This window comes from Equus caballus, chromosome 2 (genome assembly GCF_041296265.1).
Source record: "Equus caballus isolate H_3958 breed thoroughbred chromosome 2, TB-T2T, whole genome shotgun sequence".
Lineage (NCBI taxonomy): Eukaryota > Metazoa > Chordata > Mammalia > Perissodactyla > Equidae > Equus > Equus caballus.
Window position 1 is genome coordinate 100,522,777 of NC_091685.1, and position 26,192 is coordinate 100,548,968.

General features: G+C 34.6%; 1 long non-coding RNA gene across 2 annotated transcripts in view; it reads left to right on the plus strand.

The window, feature by feature from the left end:
• Window positions 1-18,706: 18,706 nt before the first annotated feature.
• LOC111772558 (uncharacterized) overlaps window positions 18,707-26,192 on the plus strand; it is a 190,694-nt gene continuing 183,208 nt past the window's right edge. For both annotated transcript variants that reach the window (XR_011435408.1, XR_011435409.1), the window contains exon 1: window positions 18,707-18,989. This is a non-coding gene — a long non-coding RNA (uncharacterized lncRNA). The remainder of the gene's footprint in view (window positions 18,990-26,192) is intronic.

Here is a 26,192-nt window from a genome sequence, read left to right on the forward strand (position 1 = left end):
CAAACTGGGCAGGCAGCATCGAGGGGGTGAAGTATAGAGTGCTGAGTCAGGAGAGTAGAGGTTGGGAGATCTTTTTCTGGTACAGTGACTGCTGGGGACAGTTCAGATGGTGGATCTGGACAAACAGAATCTTTGACTCTATAGAAACATCAGAAACAATGAATAGCTCTTCGTACTTCAGATGAAAAGCAGAGTTTTAACAAAATTTTCTGTGAAGCCTTGGGTTGAATCTGGCCCACTTCTCTTTCCCTGCACTGTGAGCAGAATATACTTCTCTGTTTGATTGACATCCAGGTTGGCAAAGTGTCCAGGTTAGTCCACCATAATCCCATCAGGTGTAATTTGAGCAGAAGTCTTCAAGGTGTTTACACAGTTGTGTTCGTTCCTGGCCCTTTGTTGATCTGCCATGAGAATAACATGCCCCAGTGACTACTTCCTCTTAAGCCTGGGCTACCGAGTGGAACAGACGTGAACTCAATCTTCAACTTTGAAGAAAGCAAAACCAGCCTGCAGACTGAAGCACAGCCATCTAACCACTAAAGCAACAGTCACCCACCCCACAGAACTTGCATGGGTAAACGTTTATTGTTGTAAGCCACTGAGATTTCGGGTGGCTTTTTACATAGCATTATTGTGACAAGAACTGATGTACACAGATAGTGGCACCCAGAGCCAAAAACTAAAGTATGTTGTATTGGCTTTGGACTGACAATGATTAGGAGGGAAACTCTCAGGAAAAACGATTTATATCATATATAAAGAAAAACAGAAGGTTATAAACTGAGGCCAGGTTTCTATGGTACAGTCTTGAGGCAGAATTCCTTTCCTGGGGGCCGGCCTGGTGGCACAGCGGTTAAGTTCACATGTTCTGCTTCTTGGTGGCCCAGAGTTCACTGGTTCAGATCCCGGGTGCAGACATGGCACTGTTTGGCACACCATGCTGGGGTAGGCGTCCCACATATAAAGTAGAGGAAGATGGGCATGGATGTTAGCTCAGGACCAGTCTTCCTCAGCAAAAAGAGGATTGGCAGCAGTTAGCTCAGGGTTAATCTTCCTCAAAAAAAAAAGAATTCTTTTCCTGGAAAACATATTTTTCCTGGTAAGTCCTTCAACTGATTGGATGAGGCCCACCTAAGTTATGGAGAGTAATCTCTTAAGTCAAGGCAATTAATTGTAAATATTAATCACATCTACAAAATAACTTCATGGCAATATCTAGACTAGTGTTTGACCAAATGTTTAGACCTAACACTACAGCGTAGCTAAACTGACACATAAAATTTATCCATCACAGTAGCCATAATTAAGCAAAGAGAAACATGTATGTCTTGAAAAGGATTGTGATTGTGATTTTCAGGACATGGAGTAGACTGGCATGAAAAGTGTTTTAACTTTCAAAATTAATTCTACACATAAATTGAATAAAGGAAGATGACCATGTGATAATATCAATATTTGCAGAAATAAAATTTTTCAATAAAATTCATTGGCCATTATATATAAAACAATTTCAGTTTGTTAATACATTTTTTAGATTTTTGACCTTGGCTTGCAGTGTTCCTTCTTCCATTATCCTTGCCAGCTTATGGTATGATTTGGCTGACAATAAAAGTGAGTTGACAGTGGCTTCACTATTCCCATTTTCTGGAATAATTTTCGTAATTTTGAAATTACTTCTTTTGTAAACTTTTCTTATAATTCTTGGTTGAACCCATGAGTGCTTTTAGTTTTGATTGTGGAAAGGATTTTATTGAAGATTTCAAATTCTTGAATAGTTAAATAAATGTCCAGATTTTCTATTTAATTTTGTTTCAGTACTTTAAGTTGTATTTTTCTCATAATTTGTCTATGAAATTGAAATTTCTATTTTTTGACAATATGTTTTTCATAATATTAATTTATTGCCATTTTAATGTCTGCAAGATCATAATGATGTATTCTTATTTATTCCTGACAATGGTTATTGCACCTTCATTTTTTATTTTTATTAATACTATCAAAGAGTTAAAACTTCAAGCCTTTGTAGAGAATGAATTTTCTCTTTGATGATGGTATCTATTTTATGTTTGTTTTTTATTGTATTAATTTCTCTTGTTATCTTTATTATCTTTCTTCTACTTTCCATGGGTACTACTTTTTCTAGCTTCTGTAAATATACCCTTAGTTTTTTGGTATTCTTTCTTCTTTTATGATATATTCATGGCTATAAATTTCTCTCTGAAAATGGCTTCATTTGTTTAACACAGTTTTGGTTTTCAGTATTTTTCTTACCACCACATCTAAGATATGTTCTAATTTCCAGGGTGCTTTCTTCACTGGCCTATGAGATATTCTATCTTATGTTATTTATAATGTATATTATGTATGTATTATTTATTAGCTTGTAAACATATGGGGATTTTGAAGATATCTTTTAGTTATGGATTTCTAGCATTACTTGAGTATGAGGTGGCTGTCTCTTTTTGCTTTCTCTAAAAATTCTATCATTGAATGCTAAACATTTAGAATTCTTAAATATTCTTGGTGAGTAGATCTTATTATCATTATGGCATGCCCCTATTTATCTCTAGTAATGACCTTTGTAAAAGTCTTCCTTATCAGTTATTTATATAGCCATACTAGTTGTTTTGTTGTCGTTATTGCATTGTTTTGTGTTTACATGACTTATCAATTATCTGTTGCTGCATAGCTATTTATCCCAAAACTTAGTGGCTTAAAACAACACTAATCATTTATTATTTCTCGCAGTTTCTGCAAGGGAGCAGCTTAGCAGGATACTTCTGACTTGAGCATCTCTCAAAAGGTTGCAATGAAGATGTAAGCAGTGGCTACATTTATCTGAAGGTTTGACCGTGGCTGGAGAATCTTTTTTCAAATGAGATTTTCTAACATAACTGGAAATCTGTGCCAACTTTTTTTTGGGGGGGCCTCAGTTCCTGCTCAAGTTTGCCTCTCCTCAGATTGCTTAAGCGTGCTCACGACACAAAGTCTGCCTTCATCTGGAGAGAGCAGTGTGGAAGGCACAATGTGTTTTGTAATCTAGGCTATATGACACACTGACGTTGCCTCAAAATTCTTTAGATCAGCCCTACTAACTAAGGCATTGCACTATACAATCTTGTGAATACCAGGAGGTGAGAATCATTGGGGGCCATGTCAGCGATAGCCTACCACACATGCTACATGTTCCATCATTCTACTTCCAAACTTTCTATGTTTTTACATTTCAGAGATGTTTCTTATAAATAGCATATAAGTTTTACTCCAGCTGCCAATTATTTCTCTTTAAACTTCAGGAGTCAGTAAGTCACGTCAACTTACATTTAATGTAATTTATGATCTACATTAGTGTAAGTCTACCAACCTACTATAGATGACTTATTTGTCTTACTTTTTCAGTATTTCTTTTTCTCTGTCTTTCTTTGGCATTGATACGCTTTATTATTGTATATTACTCCTATATTAGCTTGACAATTTTGTGGTGTTTGTGTGAGTTCAACTTTTTTTTAACGTGAGTGTACAGAATGCATCGTGCTTCCTTGGCTAAGTAAATTGCAATATTTTGTTGTTCTGTTATCCTCTTCCTAAATAACACAAAGTCTTCAATAAACTTTTTAAAATTCCATTTACTACACCTTCTAAATTACATGCAATTATTTTGGTGATTTTAATTCAAATGTATGCATTTCTTATTTTATCTAGTTAACATTCTCTTGGATTTACCCATATATTTGCCCTCTTCAAGCTCTTCCTTTCTCCCTGCTTTTCTGTGCTATCATCTGATGATTGTTCTTTTCTTCCCAAGGAATACCATTTAATATTTGTATAATAAGATACTTCAAAATGCTTGGCTAAACTATCATCTTTCTGTCTTCTGAATTTTTATCTTGTATTATTTTCACTGTTTCACTGTATCTTTGATATTATATAGATGTATATACATATTTTTTCTAGCTTTTCTCTTGGCCTTCATTAACAGTCGTCAGAATTACCTAATCCAATATTACTCCACCTGATTTTAATAAAGAAATAAACAGACGTCTCATATAGATCGTCTGATATTATCAATGTCTTTTTTAAATAAATGTGCTTACTTTTCCTATTTAATATATATGTTAAATATTGTCAAATGAAATGTTTTTCCTGATGTTTTCTAATAAGATTATAAATGTAAATTGGAAAATTTTAAATTCACTCAGTTTTTATTTTAAATTTTTTTAAATTTTTTAATTTTTTTGAGGAAGATTAGCCCTGAGCTAGCATCTGCTGCCAATCCTCCTCTTTTTGCTGAGGAAGATTGGCCCTGAGCTAATATCCGTGCCCATCTTCCTCTACTTTATATGTGGGACGCCTACCACAGCATGACTTGCCAAGCGGTGCCACGTCCACACCCGGGATCCAAACTGGTGAACCCTGGGCCACCGAAGTGGAATGTGCAAACTTAACCGCTGTGCCACCAGGCTGGCCCCAGGCACTCCTAGTTTTTATTTTTAAAGCAAAAAATATTATAATTTAATTTACTTATCTGAGTAAATTTAAAAGGAGACTACAAATATCTGAGTATTTTTTACCAACAATTTGCATGACTATACTGAAATGTTATGAAATATCTTATACTATAATAACATTAAAGGTTAAAAAACATATTTTTTGTGATATTATTACCCTGCTATCAACTACCATAAAGTTAACCCCTTTTTCAAAATTCAATAATCAATAAAAATAATCAACATAATATCTTAGTGGTAGATAAAAAACGATCACAAGTCACTTAAAATTATTCTTTCATAGATTTTGACTGAAAATCTAAATATTAAAGAATCGTAGCACACACATACTAGTAAAATACTGTGTACATAAATTCATCCACATATTGAAGTATATTTAGTTATCAACACCATTTTCAAGAATACTGCATAATTACACTTTATAAAAATCTTAAATTTAAGGATTGTAGGCTTAATTTGTAGTATCCAGTAGACTTTGCATTTTTTATGGTCATCAGCTATCAGCTTTTCTTCAAAAGATTCCTGAGGGATTTCTTTTCTTTTTTTTCTTTTTCCTTTTTTCCCATTATCATAGTCAACGGTGGATATGTAAAACAAAACAAAATAAAGCAAAAAAGCTTGCTAACCTATTGTGTTGTTGCACCACACATCAAAGTCTTTTTAATTACTAATTAATCAAATCCAGTCCAAATAAAATACTTGCCAAGAAAAGGAAAGTGACTGTTAAAGGACAGAATCAGTGAATTATGATACACAAAATGAAAGCTTCTGTTATTTGATTTAACTATTTCTTTCCTAAAATACGTATTTTAATAAACAATATTCTCAGTGATTTACTTGAGTGTCATTCAGTGTCACAGGGCACATGGTCAGTATAAGATAATGTTTCTACTGTGAATATTTTTGTAAGGCATTTCAGTCAGAAATTGCCAGAAGGAAATATTGGGATAGAAGATGATCAGTACAGTGAAATCACCACACATTTTAGTGTACCATCCCAGCTAGCATAGACATGTATGGGTAATAAATATTTTCATCTCTCTACCTCTCTACTCTCTTGTGATTGGGTTATTACGGAAACACAGATTCTCTAAATGTAGAAAATAAGAATAAATTTATGGATCAAATCTAGGAGTTTGATTATTACTGTGTGTGCAATCTTTATTTCAAAGAAGAGAACCAAATTTGTACATGCAAGCTAGTATAATAATATCTCGAAGCAGAGAGCTATTTTCATAGCACATTACATAATAGACTAGGTGTGAAATTAGTTTTATGGTGAATGGATACCCTGAAGGTTGTTAGCTTTTTATTATGTACAGCTCTTTGTACACTGATACATTAGCATTTCTTCTTATAGATAACAAAATTAATATGTTTAAATGAATGACTAACTCTTAAAGTGCACTCGCCATTTCCTAAGTACCCAAATACTAATTCCACTTTTATCTTGCAACAATAACGCAAAAAGAATTTTGCTCTAGGTTCAGCCACGCACATACTTTGCATAATTTAAGAAATGAAGTAAAAATAGAAAAGACCACATTTCCCAAGTGAAATGTTGTGAGAAAACAAACAAACATAAACAAAATTATATCGTTACAAACACCTTTGGCTTGAATCTAGTTCAATTTTTAAAGAATCTAAACATACAGATAAAGGCGCCGGCCCTGTGGCGGAGTGGTTAAAGTTCCACACGCTCTGCTTCATCGGCCCAGGTTCCTTGGTTCGGATCCTGGGCATTGACCTACTCCACTCATCTGCCATGCTGTGGAGGCATCCCACATACAAAGCAGAGGAAGATTGGCACAGACGTTAGCTCAGGGCTAATCTTCCTCAAGCAAAAAAAAGAGGAAGATTGGCAATGGATGTTAGATCAAGGTGAATCTTCCTGGCCTCCCCCCCCAAAAAAAGGTACAGGTAAAACTGTGATCAAATCAACTGTAAATTGAATGACAAAATTGAACCAGGGCCATCTCTATGAACTACCTTAGTAGCAAAAAACTGAGGGCTGTGTGCATTTCTTTTTTCTCCAAATTGAGCTGTTAGCTTAGTGCATGACAGTGCTAACCAAAGAAGAACCATACTTAAAATAAATGTACTTCTCTTACTCATGGATCTTTCTGGGGCCATGGAATTTAATCTTGTTTGTTTGCTTGTCTTTATTCAAAGACGACAATAGGGACTACATAAAATGTAAGGTTTTTATTTCTCTTTTAAGGTCACACATGTCAAAGAATTAATAAATTTTGTTTAAAAGTATAAATATAACCAATACTAGTATTTCCTATTTGTCAATGTTGTAAACATTTAGCACATAGATACAAGAATGAGATATTTTTAATTCTATAATTTCCCTTACAATAAAAGATGCTATTATATTCCTAAATTTTATCTTTAAAGCAGTCTATTTATATAGAAAAAAATCAAACTCTTGGAAAGAAAGGGATCTGTAAAGAGATTACTTAGGTGTGTAACATCATGAATATATATGCTATTGAAAAATATGGCATTATTAAATTCGGCTCTCATTTCTCCTGAATGTTATTCAGGTAATATTTTCTATAAATAAATCACATATATGACCAGGAAAAAAAAGATTTCTTTAAGCAGTCTTTCCAATATAATGCATAATCTTTACTATCTCTTCAATTATCTTACAGGGAGATTTTAGAAGTTTTGAGCACTCGAAATATATTTTATCTCACCCCAGATAAGCAGAGAATTATTCCAATCCACTCCCAGATATCTCTATTTTCACTCATTTTAAATTTAAATTTTAAATCTTATTACATTATTTAGCATCAACCAAAAAAATCCACAGAGGAGGAATAACTAAGGTTTACTGAACTCTTAATTTGTGTCAGTAACTGAGATAAACACTTTAGGTAAAATATCTAATTTTGTTATCAAAAATTAGACACAGGTACTATAAGTATTTTTATTTTATATATAAGGCAATGGAGGCTTAGTGAAGTTAAGTAACTTGCCAAAAATTACATGACCAGTATGTGGCAGAAAAAGATATGAAAGCTTTTACAGACTGTGTTATACTGATATGAGTATAAACTCAAAGTAGGAAGCCCAGTGGAATAGAGAGTCATGAAGAAATAAACAGGAAAGTTACTAAAAGGGCAAAAGTAAGATTCATTGTACTTCTTTGAATGGGATTTTATCTCTACTTGAAAGAAGTCACTTTTTAAATATTGTACAATTAAAAGATAAGAAGAAAAATAAATATAGTATTCCAAAATATGTAAAAGTATATTTTTAGTGTCAATTAAACACTGAACTTATAACCAACCTTTGCTTAGAGAGTTTGAGAGCAATGTCAATAAGAATTCCCCAAAGCAAAAATTTCGTTAATGATTTATATTTGTCTGAAATACATTTTTATATAGACAATATTCACAAAGTTCAGAATTATGAAATGCTGTAAAGTCTAATCACATGAATAATTTACCCCTATTTAAAGAATTGTGTTAGGATAATACTGGCATCAATACAAAACACGATCACTTTTTAACCTATCTTTTTGATTTCCAAGTGCACTTATCAACAGTAAACCACATGAATTAGTGACCATGTAAAATTTATGAAAAGTATACTGTTTGCTGTAAGCATTCATCTAAATCTTCAGTTGTATCATCTAATTTAATTGCTTGCAAGACACAGAAAACAGCTTTGTTTACTTGAAGCCAAAGGAGATTCAATGGAAGTATATGGGACACATCTCAAGAAAACAACAGTCTTTAATAGACAAGGATCATTTCCCTAAGTAGCAAGAGCTTAGCAAATTCCTACTTTCAGTAACTCTGATAGAATTAATGCTCTCCAGCAGGGGAGAGAGGGCAGGACTGGTTCCTGATTAAAGTTTCAGAAAAACAGAAAGGAAAAGTTGGTATATGTAATACCCACATATAAGCTAGTCAATACAACTATTCATCTAACTGTAACAGTAATTATTTCTTTCGAAACTATTTTCCTACTTAAAACTAGCATGTCTAGTCTACTGTAGGCATTTCGCATTCATTGTACATTTGGCAAGGAGAAATATATCTTTAAAATTAATTGCCATGAGTAATGTTAAAATACGTCTTCTCAGTTAAATAACTGTATCTTTATATTTATTTCAAAGAAGTTTTACTGCATATTGGGATTTCCAATAATATCTAATCATAAATATGAGGTACAATATATTGAATTTCAGAGCCATAAACCATGAGATCTAGCATTATTTTTTTGTGAATTTCGTACCACGTATTTCAGTATCATATCTATGAGCACACATTGGGCACAGACTTATTTTTTTTTGTTTCTTGTTCTCTAATATAACCTTAATTTCGTTCCTTGATATAAAATATTTTAGAAATTAAAATTTTATATATTTAATGTATGTATTCATTCAATTCACTAAGGAAAGAGAATATGATCAACTTGCATGTAATATTTAATGAATGTATTATAAATTAGATATAATGGCCGAAGCTAGTTTCTAGGTTACACTTAGACTACATCTTTATGAATGTTAAATGAGCATATCAATATAAAAATCAATTACCTTTTTCACTGAAATACATTGAAAATTACAAAACCTATAGGTTACAATTGCCATAAATTATACTCCACTTCTAGAGAACAGTTGTTTGAAAATTTTTAATGATATAAAAAATTTCTTTAGACATCTATCATGTGAGAGAGAACTAAAATTGAAATTATGTATCATTCCTAGCCAAAGTCTCAGCAGTAATACAATGTTCAGGGTGTAGTACATTTCAGGACTATACAAATGAAAAATATTCCTTTGGATGTTACTATCTCTGAAATGAAATATTTTAAATAATGTGAGTTTCAGTGTTTATTTTATTTATCTAATCATAAATAACTTAAGGTGACAAGTTCCGTATTGTTACTTTGTTTCAGCTTTCATTTTTATAAGAGAAACAGTGTGAACGATATGTAAAGCTTTGATGCTGAAACAGAGGAAACAGAACAAGGATAAACTTTCTTTTATTAAGTTGAGAATATTTATCGGAAATTAATACAATAATTCTGCTTCATTTACCTGGCATTATTGGTGAGCAAGCTATTTCACAAACATGAATTATCCAAATGACTTAAATTCTCCCAGTTACTAACTGAAACTTTCATTATAGCTATTCTGTTAGAAATCTTTCAGTAACTTGTTGCACACTTTTCTGACTCATTTTATAGTAGAGTAAATATAATTTGGCCTTTTCTTGTTGATGCAGTCAATCATCTTAAATGCTATTCATTTATTCACCAAACGTTTACTGAATGCCCAATAATTCAAAATCTGCAAAGGACCGGGACTGAAAGGATGGATCTCAAACGTTAATTGCCTACTGATAGCCATTGGGATCGTAGGTAGCTAAACGGTTTTACATTCTCTCATAAGTGACCCTCTTACAAGGAGGGCTTTGGACTTTTCCTTCTAATTCCCTGAAGGATCAGGATAGTTGCTCCTAAATCTCCTAAATCTACATTGCCATGCCTTCTCCCCAAAAACTGAAACCCCGTCTGGACCCCAAACTTAGGATTCCTTTGCAGTTTCCATGACCACTTTGATTATGGAAATATTATTTTATAAATGTTGCCCTGGAACTAAAATATTAAGAATTAGTATGATGTGTAGATTTATTGTCCCTTTTCTTAGATTTACCATTAACTTTTAAGTCACAGCTGCAGTATTTCTAAGGAAACCTCTCATGTTACTTAAGTGAAGGATTATTCTTTATCTTCTGCTAAATCATATGAGTAACCTTCATCTAATATACTGTATAGGATGGGCTAATTAAGCACTTGGCATTCTGTCACATCTTCTCATGTCTTTCTATAATGGAAAGACCTGAGAGCTCAACAATTCCAAGACTCCCTTACAGCTAGTGCTATGGATAAAGGTTAGGCTCTAACAGTTTCATGCACCAGACTAAGCTCTGGAGACATTACTTTCGCCTTTATTTTTGTGCTTTTATTCCTGAAGTCAATGTTCAGGGTCTGGTCTCTGATTTTTCTATTTGAGAGAGGTAGCTGCAAGAGCAATGACAGCTTGGTTCTTGGCTGTTACAATGGTGGCATTTTCCTGATTCTAGCTTTCTGAGTACTGTGTCTCAACTAAGGCGTTCTCAGATATCCATATTCCATTGGCAGCACCTGATTCCTCACTGAGTGAGTTCCACAATGTGCTAGGAGTAACTTGCAAATGCCCAGCTCAGAGGTGGTGTCTCTATCTCCTGCAATGGTGTTGCTAACAATTAATTCACTCTCCAGTTAAAACCTTTCTGGGTTTCCATTTCCTGTACTGAGGCCTGATTGATATTCATAAAATATCAAATCTCTTAAGCAATATGGTGAAAACAGATACAATATGAATACATGAGCTTTTTGGCAACTAGTTTCCTCCTAAGTCTAGTCGGTTTATTTTTATTTGTGCACTTATGTATTTCTTTATTCTATTATTTGCTTCCTTAATATGCTGCAGATGGATAAAATAACTAGAATTGCAACTTTAACTCAAGAGCAGCAGATACAAAAGAGTGAAAAAAAAAAATTGGGAAAATATTCTCCTGGGAAATGGGTAGCTTGTTGGTACTGGTAGAGGCCAGAGGTAAACAGTGCGATTTTGAAATGTAGAGCAGAACATTTCAGAATAACTTTCAATTCGCCAGGTCATTTACAATTCTGAAGGGCTCAGGCCTCATTCTGCCTGTAAAACTGGAAGCTCTATTCTAGTAGAAAGGAAAAAGAAAATTCGTGAACATGGAGCCAATGATCATGACAGATTGGAAAAAAACTTTAGGAAATAAGACAAAACAAGGTAACAGTACACTGTTTAAAGACTATGCTTCAAGTGCTTATGGATTGAATACATGTTTAAAAGTCTGCATACATTTTATCTCTATTGTTAAAAATAAAAAAAAAAGGGCTACTTTATTCCCAATTGAAACTTGACCAAAACTGACATCACATCAATTTCCTGGTCCTTTAGTAACTAAGAGCAGAGATTAAACTCCCGATCCCATGAGAAGATTGAATTCACTGAGTCAACTGGAACAATAATAGACTCATCAAAACCTGTGGCAAATATCCGTGAAAATAAACCAGTTGGAAGTTTGGAAAATAAAGAAATGCTTGCAAATTGATCAGAGATAATGACCTTATTGGAAGCTGAAGGAAACTAGTTTGTTGAGAAATGTAATGGCTGGGGGAGGCCTGAGTTCTCCCTGGGAACTGGCCGTCTTCAACTTTTAAGGCTGTCACCAAAGTAATAGGAATATTTATGAGGATTTTCTTTTATTTGGTTTTGGTTTGGGTTTTATTTGTTTGTTTTTTATCCAGTTTAAGTTAGTAGTTGAAAGCAATGTGTTAAATTGTTTAAGATCTTTTGTGTCCTTTCAGTGTGTCCTTATACAATTAACAGTAAAATACATAAGCAAATGTGATACGTGGTAGGAAATGTAAATATGTACAGAGATGGCTAAATTTACATCTGTTGCAATGTTTTATTTCATATCAAATAATCCTCTCTGTTCATATCATTTTAGCTTTCTGTTATCAGGGGTTTATTTGTTTATTTATTTGGGTTTTTTTTTCACATGTAAAAATTACTCATATTTAATGTGTACAACTTGATAAGATTGGGGATAGGTATATACCCATGGAAACACTACCACCATTAAAGCCATAAACATATCCATGACCTCCCAAAGTTTCCTCCTGCCCCCTGTATCATTATTATTATTATTATGTGTGGTAAGAATATTTAACTTCAGATCTACCCTCTTAGCAAATTTTAAGTAGACAATACTCAATGGGGTTTAATACACTGGTCTCCAGTTAATAAATTTATATTGCAACATTCTTGTCAGAGGCCCTCCTTTCACCAATTTCTCTTCCATAATAAGTTCAAATAAAAGGCATAAATGAGAGGCAGGCCCTGTGGCCAAGCGGTTAAAGCTCTGTGTGCTCCACTTCAGTGGCCTGGGTTCATGGGTTAGGGTCCTGGGCACAGACTTACTCCACTCATCAACCATGCTATGGAGGCATCCTACATAAAAAATAGAGGAATATTGGCACAGATGAGAGCTCAGGGCTAGTCTTCCTCAAGCAAAAAAAAATGAAGAGGAAGACTGGCAATGGATGTTAACTCAGGGGGAATCTTCCTCCAAAAAAGAAAAAAAGACATAAATGAGGAAATGCTCCATACAATTCCTTCTCGGGAAATAATCTCTCATATGAGACTCTGAATACAGTACTCCACAGTTTGCACCGATTCATTGCTTTTGCTTATAATTCTTGTAAGTATCATTTGACTGAGGCAGAGGCCTGGTTTGAATTCGGGAAGATTACATTGAAAATGTATGCCTGGAAATAAAAGCACGGAGTTTAATTAAACTCATGGATTAGGGATGAGGACGAGGTTATTAAACAAACGTGAATGTGTTACTGAATGTCTCTTTGAATTTGGCTCAATCAGTGAGCTTGTTTTCTAAGATGTTTTACTGTAATTGGTGATAGAGACTTGGAAGAAGCAGTGTTAAAGTAGAGATACAAATGAGAAACAATCCAAAAGGACTCAGAAGCCAATAGCTAATAATGCAGTTCAGAATGAAAGAAAAAAAAATGTACTTGTTGAAAATTAAATTAAAAAGAGTGCTATTTTGCCAGTGCAGAGAAAAGAACATTTCCATTTCGCTCAAAGCTAGGTATTAGTATGCAAAGAAGCCGGGGGTACTGTCTCATCTCACTGTCCTGGGATTTATTTACAGATGAGGTGTAGATAGCTGGAGTATTGTCAGAAGTTAAAGCACCGTGAAAGGATCCACATAGAAAGCAGATAGAGAAGTGAGGATTATTACTGACTCTTATGCAGCAGGCAAGAGAAATGGAAGCTACAGGGAAGCTACAAACAAGGTGAATGCATTATATTATTGTACCCAAATATTTTTTGTATATTACTACACAATTTTGATATCTGCCTTTCTGTGAGGAAACATTTATAAAAAGCTTTTGTAAATATTTGAAAATCCATTTGAATCTAAATTATAAAATAATACTTAAAATTAAATTCTAAATATTTTGTGACTGCTCTACCTAGAAAGAATAAGCACTTTGTAAAAGTGCCGCACTCTTATATTGTCCAATATTTTCTTATTAATCTGATAAACCCTATAAATTCTATTTTAGCAGAGACCAACCAGGACCCATTTTAGGAATAACCAACACCTAGCTTTTGAAAACTATACACAATATTTTCTGTATATGTCCTAGAGCTGCAAATATTTTGGCTTCCCTTATAATTCATATACTGATGTTGTCTGCCCTCAGATTAGCTTAGATCATGAGTATAATACAATCCAAATATAGTGACATATACACAAAGATCTGAGGGTTGACTCTGGTAATAACTAGAGTCTTAAATCTGGCTATGTATGGGTCCTTAGGCCCTGGACACCTTTGATCATTATCAGTTTCAATGAAATGCAGACGGCAGGGAGTCACTTCAAGCTTAGGCTAAAATATGCTGGCCTAGATGACATCGGAACCCTAAACATGATTAAGTTACTATATTATTTAAAAAATCGGTGACATTTCATCAATTCATTTAAAGTTTTCCAAATGGAGCTAGATTGTCAAGGGAATCTTCTGTTTACACATTTAAAAAAAAGTAGAGGATTTCTTTGCACCCATCTTTACTTACTGGATCAGTATTTTACCATATCATCAGTTAGGAAGGATAAAAATCCCTTCAGCTATTAAAACATGTATGAAAAATATTTATTAACCTGGACTTAAAAAGAATTGAACTGACCATTTAAACCAAGTTTTCATTTTTGTGCATCTATGACAATTAAAAGGATGGAAAATGCTATCAACCCTTATCTGGATAGCTAAATTTTACATGTTTTTGGATATACTTTAGACTATATCATGTTCTGTAAATGAATAATACTGTGTAATAAATATGAGATCTAACAGACAGAAGTCCGTTTTTTGTCTCAGCTAGGTTAAGTTGGGTGTGTGTGTGTGTGCATGTGTATCCATTAAACATGCGTTAATTGCGTGACTCTCCCATGCTAAACACAGCCTCTTCCATTGAGGGGCTTATGGTTTAGTAAAGACGGCAGATAAACAAATAGGTAATTTTATGGAAATGAGATAAAAGCTATGATGAGGGGAAATGAAGGAAATATTAGAAAGATTATGGGCAGGAATATTTGACTGGAGCGATAATAGCTATGTGGAACACTCAAAGATAAGTAGCCAGGTGAAGGCTGCTGGAGAGGGGTTTTTGAGAAGCAATAGCTTTCAGAAAACCTTTACAAATAACATTTTTCATAAAGGCAATCTAACAGCAGCTTTGTTAAAAGAAGCAAATATAAAAAAGCACACTTTGAATATACCAGTAAGCTATTAATAGTCTATAGCTTAATTTTTCCTTTACATTTACTGATGACTTATTGACATTTTCTTCTTGATTTCTGCCATTAACATGCTAGAGTATTTAAACTCCTTGCTTTGTTTAGCAAGGCCTTTTCAAGGTCTACGCTGGGTTTTGTACCTTTGGTGCATCAGCACAATAGCAAGATTGACTCGTCCTGAAAATCATATTTTTTTCTGTTTCTTTCATACTGCTGCATCAAATAATAACTACATTTAAGATTCATTATAGTTACAGTTTTACCAATGTCACTGTTCAAATATATTATTCATTTGATTTGAATTATATTTATCATTACATTTTATCCTGTGGTGTAAGCACTTCTTAATTTTTTGATTTTTTTTGTTTGTTTCACACACTTATATTTGCACATAACTAGGGAGACTTTTAATTTGCTTTTCAAACCAGTCCACTTTGGGGAGGGCAAAAGGGCAGCATTAATAATTTAGCTGTGGTGATAAGTATCATCTTAGACTGGCCTGGGCAAATCTACACCACAATACATCCCAACTCTACTTGAAATATCTAACCCTCGCTGTATAGAATGTAAACAACCTTTGAAAGAAGGTATGGTTATTCTATTACATAATTGAATGATTGATTTCAAATTATTATTGATCAAAGCAGATTTTGTTTTTAATGCTATAAAGCACGCTTTTAAATCATAAAGAGAGATTTCTATAGTTAAGTATAACCACTATGGTCCATTAATGTGAAACTGGTCAAACTAAATCTCCTGGGGTTTATTTGGCCTTTAGAGAACAGGTTTTGTAGGTAAACTGGTATTTGAATCTCAGATCCACTACTGCCTAGCACTCTGATTTTGAGAAATAACTTAAACTCTATGTTGCTAAACTTTCTCATTTGTAAAATGAGGATGTCAGAGCCTGCCCTGTTAAGTTACTGTGACAATTAACTGAAATATCATGACATACAAAACAATTTGCATGATGACCTACATATTATAGATGTGTAGTATATATTACTATATTTCCTTCCAATCATAAATATTAAACTGACTTTCAAGTCAAATATATTGATAAATTGCATGAGATAATTTTGCTTTTTGTTTTCACATTATTTTCATGTCATATTTCATAGATTTGTACTAAATAACATCATCTATTTCTATAATTTTATCTAAAGTCGTTCTTCACTTCTTCTGGCTTTCATTTTTATTCTTGAATTCCAAAGTCAAATGTTTTCTTATTCTCACTTCTGAACTTGTTTGGCTAACTTTTGCAAATGTATTTTCACCTTTTGCATCTCCAGACAAATTTCTCTCATAAGTAAATATTATCTCGAGAGTACACAGACTCTTTTGTAGAAACAGAATAATACAAGCCCCCTTTGAATTAAAGAAAATATGAGATTAAAAGTTAGAATTTGTTTTTAAAAGAGAATCATAGTTCTTTCCAGGGAACTTACGGGGAAAAAAAAAATCACATGAATCCCCAACCAGTGTAAATGTGTTATTCTGCAGTGACAGTGATGTTTCATTTCCAAAAACAGTTTCTAAAAAAATAACCTGGATTATTTTGCTAAACAGATTGGGGAGATGGCCACAAACAACCTTAACCTTAACTGTAACCATATTCAATTCTTTATCAAAAGTAAAAGAAAAAAATCTTTCATTACATTTTTCCTCCGATTCAGTGTAAAGGGATAATGGGTTGTCTGCTACCAAATTCTTCTAATGCCTTTCTTAAGTATGTTTATCTGAAATGTACACTGTTCATTTCCAAAACTTAAAATTTTGGATAGTATGTCTTGGATAAAGGCCAAAATTATAAAATTTGGCTACCAAAGGAAAGAGTGAATATTTAAAAATTGTACTTATTTAGATGTAAGTGATATTAAAAGGAAATGATTTACCATCATCCCTATTATCATAATTATTATAAGCTTAGCTAAAGTGAACCAGCTGTTGTTCAGGATGAAAACAAAAGCCAGTGTAGTTATTTTTGGCTTTGAGTATATATTGCTTTTCTCTATAGTTGTTAAGAAAAGAGAGTTTCTGAAAGTTTCTAATTCTAAAACACAGAACTCTTTTCATTCACTTTATTCTTTGAAGCCTATAGCTATTTTATATTCTTGTATAACAGCCATTCAATCTTTCTTCTCCCCCTGTTAGACCATTTCTTGTAACTTCTTATTCATCTGGTGATATTGTGCGTGCTTGGATCATTTACTGAGAAATTAAATGTTATGCTACTTTTTCCAATATAAATTTGTTTTCATATTCTCGATCCCAACAATACAACTGATATTTTGTTTCCCCTTCTATAGGTACATGTTTGAAGGCCACAGACAGATTTTCTTGGAAACTAGAGGCCAGTTCTCCAATTAGCTCTCATTTTTGATTGGGGAAAGTTGACATGATTTAAGAAGTATGATGCACTAAGGATGTGGAGGTGGTGACAAATTTACGACAATGCTTAGATATGAGGAGGAGAACTATTCTGGAGAGCAAGAAGTTTGAGAACCTCCTATATGATTGCAGATTGAATAAGATTTTGCAGATCATGCAAGTAAAAAGTCCATATGCTTGTACACTCATAGGAAAATCACAGACTTGGCAAGTTCTCTAAGAACAAGGACTATTATGTGCAGGTAGGGAAGCCAGACAACGTATCAGGTCCCTCAGCGTGGGCCAACATTCTTATACATAAGCTTGGTATTAAAGTCAAAGCATCCACCACAAATGGGGCAAAAAAGGCTGAACACATGGAATTTATTGAGTGGCTTTCTTGTACCGAAAGAGTGCTGAGCTTTTCCCCATCACTGACAGATGTCAGCGCTGGTGGTCCCTTTATTGCCACTGGTTGGTAGGCCAGACTGCAATGACCATAATAGCCACGAACAGCAATAAAAATCACCATTATTATCCCAAAAGATATTGAATTTCTATCCACCATATTCACATACCTGGTTTCAGCGCTAAGTTTCCCATCCGTATTCGTCACTAGGTTGGCAAGGTCATCAGTTATCTCATTTTGTTCATCCAGCTCATTCCCAATTTCCTGCCCCACTGGTTTTTGGCACCTTATGATAGAGCAAAGAGCATCGAGGCCTGTATCCTGTTCTTGGATAATTTTCTGTTGTTCTTTCCAGATTTCATCAAAACCCAAGCCTCTGGTCTCTTCTGGCTCCTCAAAGAGCCAAGGGTTATGTATTCCTCGCTTAGCTCCTCCAGTCATCAGGCTGGACCTTGGTTGTATTTTCACCATTTCTTTCATACTGATTCCGTTGTTGAATTTTCTCAGCGGTCTCTTGGGCAATTTGACAAGTAGAATTCTTTGCCGAGAACTAAGGGTCCCACGCCATCCTACTCTCCACCCACTCCTCGGGCTCTGCCTGCTCTCAGCAGCTGACTACGGCGGCCCTCGAGGCTCAGTCCCCGCTGTTCCGCCCATGTGTGACCGGAACCTTTCCGGAGACGTGCACTAGAAGAAGGCGCACGGGAGGCGTCTGGGTAATAATCTACTCATATGGTTAAACGGGTGTGTTTACTTGGTAAAAATGTGAGTTTTCTGTATTTTTGTCTTCATGAAAAACGTTTACTTAAAAACGCTATAGTACCTCTCCTAAACGAAAATAAGTAAAGCTTTATGAAAGTTTGGGAGAAAGCTTCTACTCTAGGCTTGAGCCTAGAAAGGGTTAATTCAAGTAGTCTTTAAAGTTGGACGGGAATCATGGGTAAAGATTAAAGGATGGAATATTCCAGGTCGAAAGAATAGGATGAGCAAAGGAGAAAAGGGGAAGAGTGTGGAGCCTGGTTGGGGAATGGGAGAAAGCTTGGTGTGGCTTCAGTGTCAGGGGCTAGGAGGATAACCCAGGAAAGAGAGCCATCTTGAATCCTCAATAATTTTATTTTTGAAGTTGTGCTGTGTCTTGGGACAATGGAGAACGTTCCTTGCCATTCTAGTCACATACAGCATTAGCGACGCCTCATGAACACAGACTTCAGATGGAGTCTTGGTGGATGGAAGTTAAGCAAGTCTCAGAGCAAGTAGAAGGTAAGCCAGTTTTGTCGATGGCTGGGTAAATGGGGAACTGACAGACCTAGAGACTGAGCTTTTTGTTCGAACCGGAAATTTCTTCGAACACAGAAAGAAGTCAGGGATGTTCTATGAAACAACCCAGAAAACATATTATTCTACACTTGTGTAACTTCCCTCAATTAGCTGACCTCTTCAGTTGAAAGTGAAGAAGTGAAGGAGAAAGATCTACTTATAGTTTACTTTCGGTCATTTCTTTTTCTCAGTAGCAGGGTTAGAGAATGTAGGTAGAATATGCTTGTATTAAGAAATGAAATATAAACAGGTCAGTTGATTTCGTGCAGTGTTTTTACTCTCTGGTAAGTACATATGCGTGTACTGGCTACAAAATACGAATTGGGTAAGTTCGGTGATTCCACATATGAGCTAAATGCTCTTATATTTGCATTTAAAACTGGCATGTCACTGTATAAAGACGAAGGGGAAAATTCATGATGAAAATTTCAAATTTTAATTTTTCTTTTCTTAGAACATTAAATAGCAAATAAAATAACACCATGACAAGTTAAGAGAGAGATGGTAGAAAAAAGAAAAAAAAATGCTTTATATTTCAGTACTTTCACAGTATAGTTTCTTGCTTTTTGAACAAATCTCTCCACGCTGGCATTTTCACTGGGCCCAGCAAAGTATGTATCCCCACCTGCCTGAGGGCAAGCGTATTACTTATAACTACTGTAGACTAAACATTGGGCCCTTTCTTATAAATTCAGGAATATGTAAGTTCTTCGGAACCAACACAAGGCACTGGGGTGGGAAGACCTTGTTAACAATACTTGCTGAAATTTAATTTCCTTCTACCTAGGTGTGACTGGATCTCGAGGCAGCATTCATTTAGTGTTGTGGAGAAATCCTTGTTTCAACACCTGTGGTTTTATATACTTTTCCCAGGAGCCTTTAAACTCCTGGAATGCTAATGCAGTGTTTCTGTCATCCTAACCTATATATCAAATATGTCAGTGCTCCAGGCAGATGCCCTCAGAGCTCTTGTGCTCTGCCCTGGGTCCCAGTATGTTGTCAGTAGTGCTTTGTCTGTGCTTGTGAAAAAGTGGAGTGCCCAGGAATATGCTTTTCCTCCATGGATAGAACTTAACCAATGACTGGTAAGTGGGGGGCTATTAACACTCTCACTGCTTCAAAACTGATAGAGCTAACTCCAGATACTCCCCACATTGCCTTCAGGGATTCACTGTGGAATTGAGCGAAAGTTCTTTTTGTGATGTTGTGTCATCTTATCTACTGGCTTGACTGTTCTCTTTGTACTGACTCATCTTCCCATTGCTCTGCTGATTGCTTCTGGGAAACATCTCACTAAATTCCTTTTACACGAAACTTGTCTCAGAGTCTGCTTAAGAGGAACTCAATCTGAGACTCTCAGAGAAATTAAAATTTAAGACGAGTAATAGGCAACTGATCAATGTTTATTGAAGTCAACTGAGAATGGTGTGTAAAGAGAGACAGAATTCTGTATATATTTAAGTAGTCTATCACTATAAGTTTCCTTGTGAACACCCATGAATGGCATGGAGTCTAAGCAATTAAGAGGCTCGTTTCATGTCAGGGTTCTTGTGAATGCACTGGCTGAATTAACAAAATAAATAGTTAGGTCTTGTTTTCAGTTATCCAACATCGTGTACTCATAGCTTTACTTTTTACGTTCTGAGTGAGTATGAATGAGTTCTTTGTATAGCTCTGAAGAAAATGTAGGCTTTTACTGATTCAAAACCTTCATATATTTAGTCACATTTAGCTGTAAATAGAACAATTTAACATTGTCTTCCATCTTTAACAGTTTCTGCCTTTTAAAATGTTCACTCCATATAAGGCAAGTTTGTAGCATCTTTGAAGAGATGAAATGAATATTGAGATTAGAAGGTTTATGAGCATTTCATGACAGAAAATAAGTGATCATAAAAAAGGAAATAAAATGAGAACAATCCATTGAAATTATTTTAAAAATCAATAGTAGAATTACTCAACTCTGGAGATTTATTCAGTAATTTTAGATGACTCTATTTTGAGAAACACTAGTACTTAGCAACTGGATATCAGTCAAATAATCAAAATATTTCTCAGAAATCCAGATTATGAACACCTAAGTGATCTATATTCAATTTTAAGTATATTTTGTTGTCATATGTCCTTTTAAAAGACTCAAAGTGAGATGTTTTGCCTCCTTGTCATGGCATATGTCTTCTTATTTTTCTCCTGTCAAGTAACAGTCACGATTGAGTATTTTTTATGAGGGTGTATATATATATGTGTATAGAAGAAATATATATATATTTGTGGAAAGAGAGAAAGAGAAGAACTGAGAGAGCACATAAAGGGGATTTTTTTTAAAGTCACCAAATCTCTACTTTTATATGTGAATTTCCCCATATTTTCCTAAATCAAGAGAGAGACAGAAACATCCAACGTGGTCACACAAATGCTTTTTATAAAGCACTTCAGGATAAAATCATGTGAACTATTCTGCTAATTCTGCCACGATGCCTATTCTGATACATAATTCTTTTAGCAACAAGAAGTCACTGATCAGTCCTCTCTTTTTTTCTACCTTTTCTTAGAGTTTAGCCAGAGTTTACAAATCTGGTTTAATTAGTGAATTAAGAGCTATTTGAGCTCATAAGTGTTTTGTTTAGCTTTTGAAGTCACCCCAGTGATATGTGGGACAATAATAGCTAACATTTTCACTCATTCTCTTATTTAACAAATTTTTATTAAGCATCCAGTATGTTCCAGGAACTGCTCTAATGAATAATGAGTAAATCTTCTGAATAATGAGAAGTAAAAAGAAGAGCTTTCAAAAATAGTATGATTGGAGAGGGCCATGCAATTCTCCCTAATCCCCAAAGTTTTATCTTTTAGTCCATAATAAAAACTAATTAAATTTTATTCCTTTGGCTCTAAGTCTTTAGATTTAGCATTTTTAGTAGTAGTACTTAAAATACTATAAATCCTTGAAAAGATAAATTGTAAAGCATATATCAGTTAGTATAATGCACCACTCATTTAGGACTAGAGATGAAATAGTTCCCTGGGAGGTAAGCGGGATTGTACGGAGGTCATAGGTACACAGGTAAACGTTGGTCAATTTGCCTTTTGGCCTGTGAGCAGCTCTTCCTTTTGCAAGGTGATAAGGTGTGTATTTCTCCTTTTCATACATGTAAGGAGAGGTAACTTTATCTATTCAAGTCTAACTTAAAATATATATTTCAAAAATGTAAATTTTGTTGATGCCACTTCTCTTTATTTGATCATTTATTGATGGACAAATTAGAATTTAAGAATATTAAATAATAATCTTCGTATTAGATAACACATATTGTCTTTTGCATATATATCTTAATGTTTTTTAGCAGCCTGTGGAGCATATCTTATAGTTCTTGATAAGTGATATGGTTAGTAAACAAGTAAAACTATATGAAAAGATGACCTTTAAGATCTTTTAGCAGCTTTAATTCAGTGGCAGTACAATTTATTTAACCTTTTAGAAAGTATTCATTTTTGACACTGACTTTACTTTTCAAAGTTATACAATCAGTATGTTAGAAAATGTACTTTATATTTATTCATAAGCTTGTCTATATACTATAAGTTTTTAGGTTATACTTTATTTAAAATTCTGTAATAAATTACAGTTTATGTACACAGTTTTCCTTTAAATTGTATGTATATTGTATGCCTAATTATTTTATCGATGTTATACATGTGTATATACATACAAGGTATTCATGTTTCTTATATAATATATATATTTATTCTTATTTACATATAACATATAAATGTGTCCAATAAGAAAATGTTATATGTAAGTACCTAAATATAGAATATGTATATATTGTTCATAAATGTATACTATAAGAAAAATGTATATTTTAAGTATATAGTAAGTAGCATGTAGTATATATCTGTTTATATTTTTTCTTATTTAAAAAAATGTGTATTTTCTCCCTCAGCCTGTGAACTCTCAAGGTCAAGGATTATGTCATATTTTTATGTTAATTTCCACAACCTAGCACAATACTAGCTTAAAATAGGAACTTAATAAATGTTCATAGAATGAATACAATTTGAAACAGATCTCATAAATTGCCTTATATATTCTTGTATAAAAAATGAGGAGAGAGGCCCAGCCCGGTGGCATAGTAGTTAAGTTTGCGTGCTCTGCTCCAGTGGCCTGGGGTTCACAGGTTTGGATCCTGGGTGCAGACCCACATGCTGCTTGTCAAGCCACGGTGTGGTGGCATCCCATGTACAAAATAATGGAAAATTGGCACAGATGTAAGCTCAGGGACAATCTTCCTCACAAAAAAAAAAAAAAAAAACGGAGAGCAGTGATTTGAACTGGCTTAGAGGAGAATGACAAAGGTTTAAATAATCCACAGTAAAAAACTCAGTGAACTGACCCTTTGGCATAGTGATTGAGTTCGGCACTCTCCACTTTGGGGGCCTGGGTTTGTGGGTTTGGATCCTGGGCACAGACCTATGCTACTCATCTGCTGTGCTGTGGCTGCAACCCAAATATAACGTGGAGGAAAATTGGCATGGATGTTGGCTCAGGGCTAATCTTCCTCAAGCAAAAAAAGAGGAAAATTGGCAACAGATGTTAGCTCAGGGATAATCTTCCTCAGGAAAAAAAGAAAAAAACTTGAGAGCAATGAACATCAAATTTTAAAAAATAATGACATTTGCAATATCATGCATGTATATTTAGAACATATTGTAACTCAAATAAACAATTTGCATTTAAAATGTGTTGTGTATATATATGTATGTATATATTTTTTCATCTTTATATAGTCCACATAAAGCTCTCACATTTAGATATTTAGATAGGATATGATGTACCTACATGAGTGGCAGATTGATATTTAAATTTTTTTTAATTTGGATAATATTTTAAAAAGCAATCAAGATACTACAGAAATTTCTATAGATGCTTTGTCTATATCTTTTAATAGTTACTTTGATGTCCTAGAATGATCTGTTTATTACTTTGGCAGCCTGGGGTTCACGGGCTCAGATCCCAGGCACAGACCTACACACTGCTCATCAAGCCATACTGTGGTGGTATCCCAAGTACAAAATAGAGGAAGATTGCCACAGATATTAGCTCAGCAATAATCTTCCTCACCAAAAACACAAAAATATATACTTTATTGCTAAAAAATGCTGACCGTCACCTGAGTCTTCAGCGAGTCATAATCTTTTTGCTAGTGGAGACTCTTGCATCGATGTTGATGGCTGCTGACTGATCAGAATGGTGGTTGCTGAAGGTTGGAGTGACTGTGGCAATTTCTTAAAATAAGACAACAATGAAGTTTCCCACATCAATTGACTGATTCTTCCTTTCATGCACAATGTCTCTGTATTATGGGATGCTGTTTGGTACCATTTTACCCACAGTAGAACTTCTTTCAAAATTGGAGTCAGTTCTCTCAAACCCTGATGCTGCTTTATCAACTAAGTTTATGTGATATTCTAAATCCTTTGTTGTCATTTCAACAATCTTGACAGCATCTTCACCAGGAGTATATTCCATCTCAGGAAAACACTGTCTTTACTCATGCATAAGAAACAACTTCTCATCCGTTAAAGTTTTGTCGTGAGATTGTGCAATTCAGTCCCACATTCAGGCTCCCCTTTTAATTCTCGTTCTCTTGCTGTTTCTACCACATCTGTGGTTATCTCTTCCACTAAATCCTTGAACCCTTCAAAGTCATCCATGAGGGTTGGAATCAATTTTTAACAAACTCTTGTTAATGTTGATATTTTGACCTCTTCCCATGAATCACAAATGTTCTTCATGGCATCTAGAGTGGTGGATCCTTTCCCCAAGGTTTCAGTTTACTTTGCCCAGGTCCATTAGAGTAATCGCTATCCATGGCAGCTATAGACTTACAAAATATATTTATTAAATAATAAGACTTGAAAGTCAAAATAACTCCTTGATCCATGGGCTGCAGAAAGGATATTGTGTTAGCAGGCATGAAAATAACATCAATATTTGTGTACATCTCCATCAGAACTTTTGGGTGACCAGGTGCATTGTCAATGAGCAGTCATATTCTAAAGGAATATTTTTTCTGAGCAGTAGGTCTCAACAGTGGGCCTAAAGCCATGTTGTAAACACATGTGTTGTCATCCAGGATTTATTTTTCCACTTACAGAGCACAGGCAGAATAGATTTAACATAATTCTTAAGGACCCTAGGATTTTCAGAACGGTAAATGAGCATTGGCTTCAACTGAAAGTCACCAGCTTCATTAACCTCTAGCGAGAGAGTTAACCTGTCATTTGAAACTTTGAAGCTGGGTACTGACTTCTCTCTGGCTGTGAAAGTCCTACCATCGCATATTCTTCCAATATAAGGATGTTTTGTCTACTTGAAAATCTGTTGTTTAGCGTAGCTACCTTCATTAATGGTCTTAGCTAGATCTTTTGGATGACTTCTGCAGCTTCTGCATCAGCACTTGCTGCTTCACCTGCACTTTATGTTATAGAGACAGCTTCTTTCCTTAAACCTCATGAACCAACCTCTGCTAGCTTCAAACTTTTTTTTCCGAAGCTTCCTCATCTCTTTCAGTCTTCATAGAATTGAAGAGAATTAGGGCCTTGCTCAGGATTAGGCTTTGGCTTATGGGAATGTTGTGGCTGGTTTGATCTTCTACCCAGACCACTAAAACTTACTCCATATCAGCAAAAAGACAATTGAGCTTTCTTATCATTCATGTGTTCACTGGAGTAGCACTTTTAATTTCTGTCAAGAACTTTTCCTTTGCATTCACAACTTGGCTAACTGTTTGGCACAAGAGACCTAGCTTTCAGCCTCTCTTGGCATTTGACATGTCTTCCTCACTAAGCTTCATCATTTGTAGCTTTTGATTTAAAGTTAGAGACCTATGACTCTTTCTTTCACTTGGACACTTGGATGCCATTGTAGGGTTATTAATTGGCCTAATTTCAATATTGTTGTGTCTTAGAGAATAGGGAGGCTGGAGGAGGGGGAAAGAAAGGGAGGAATGGCCAGTCAGTGGAGCAGTCAGAACACATACAACATTTATCTATTAAGTTTGCCATCCTATATGGACGTGGTTCATGGCATCCCAAAACAGTTACAATAGTAACGTCAAAGATCACTGATCTCAGTTCACTATA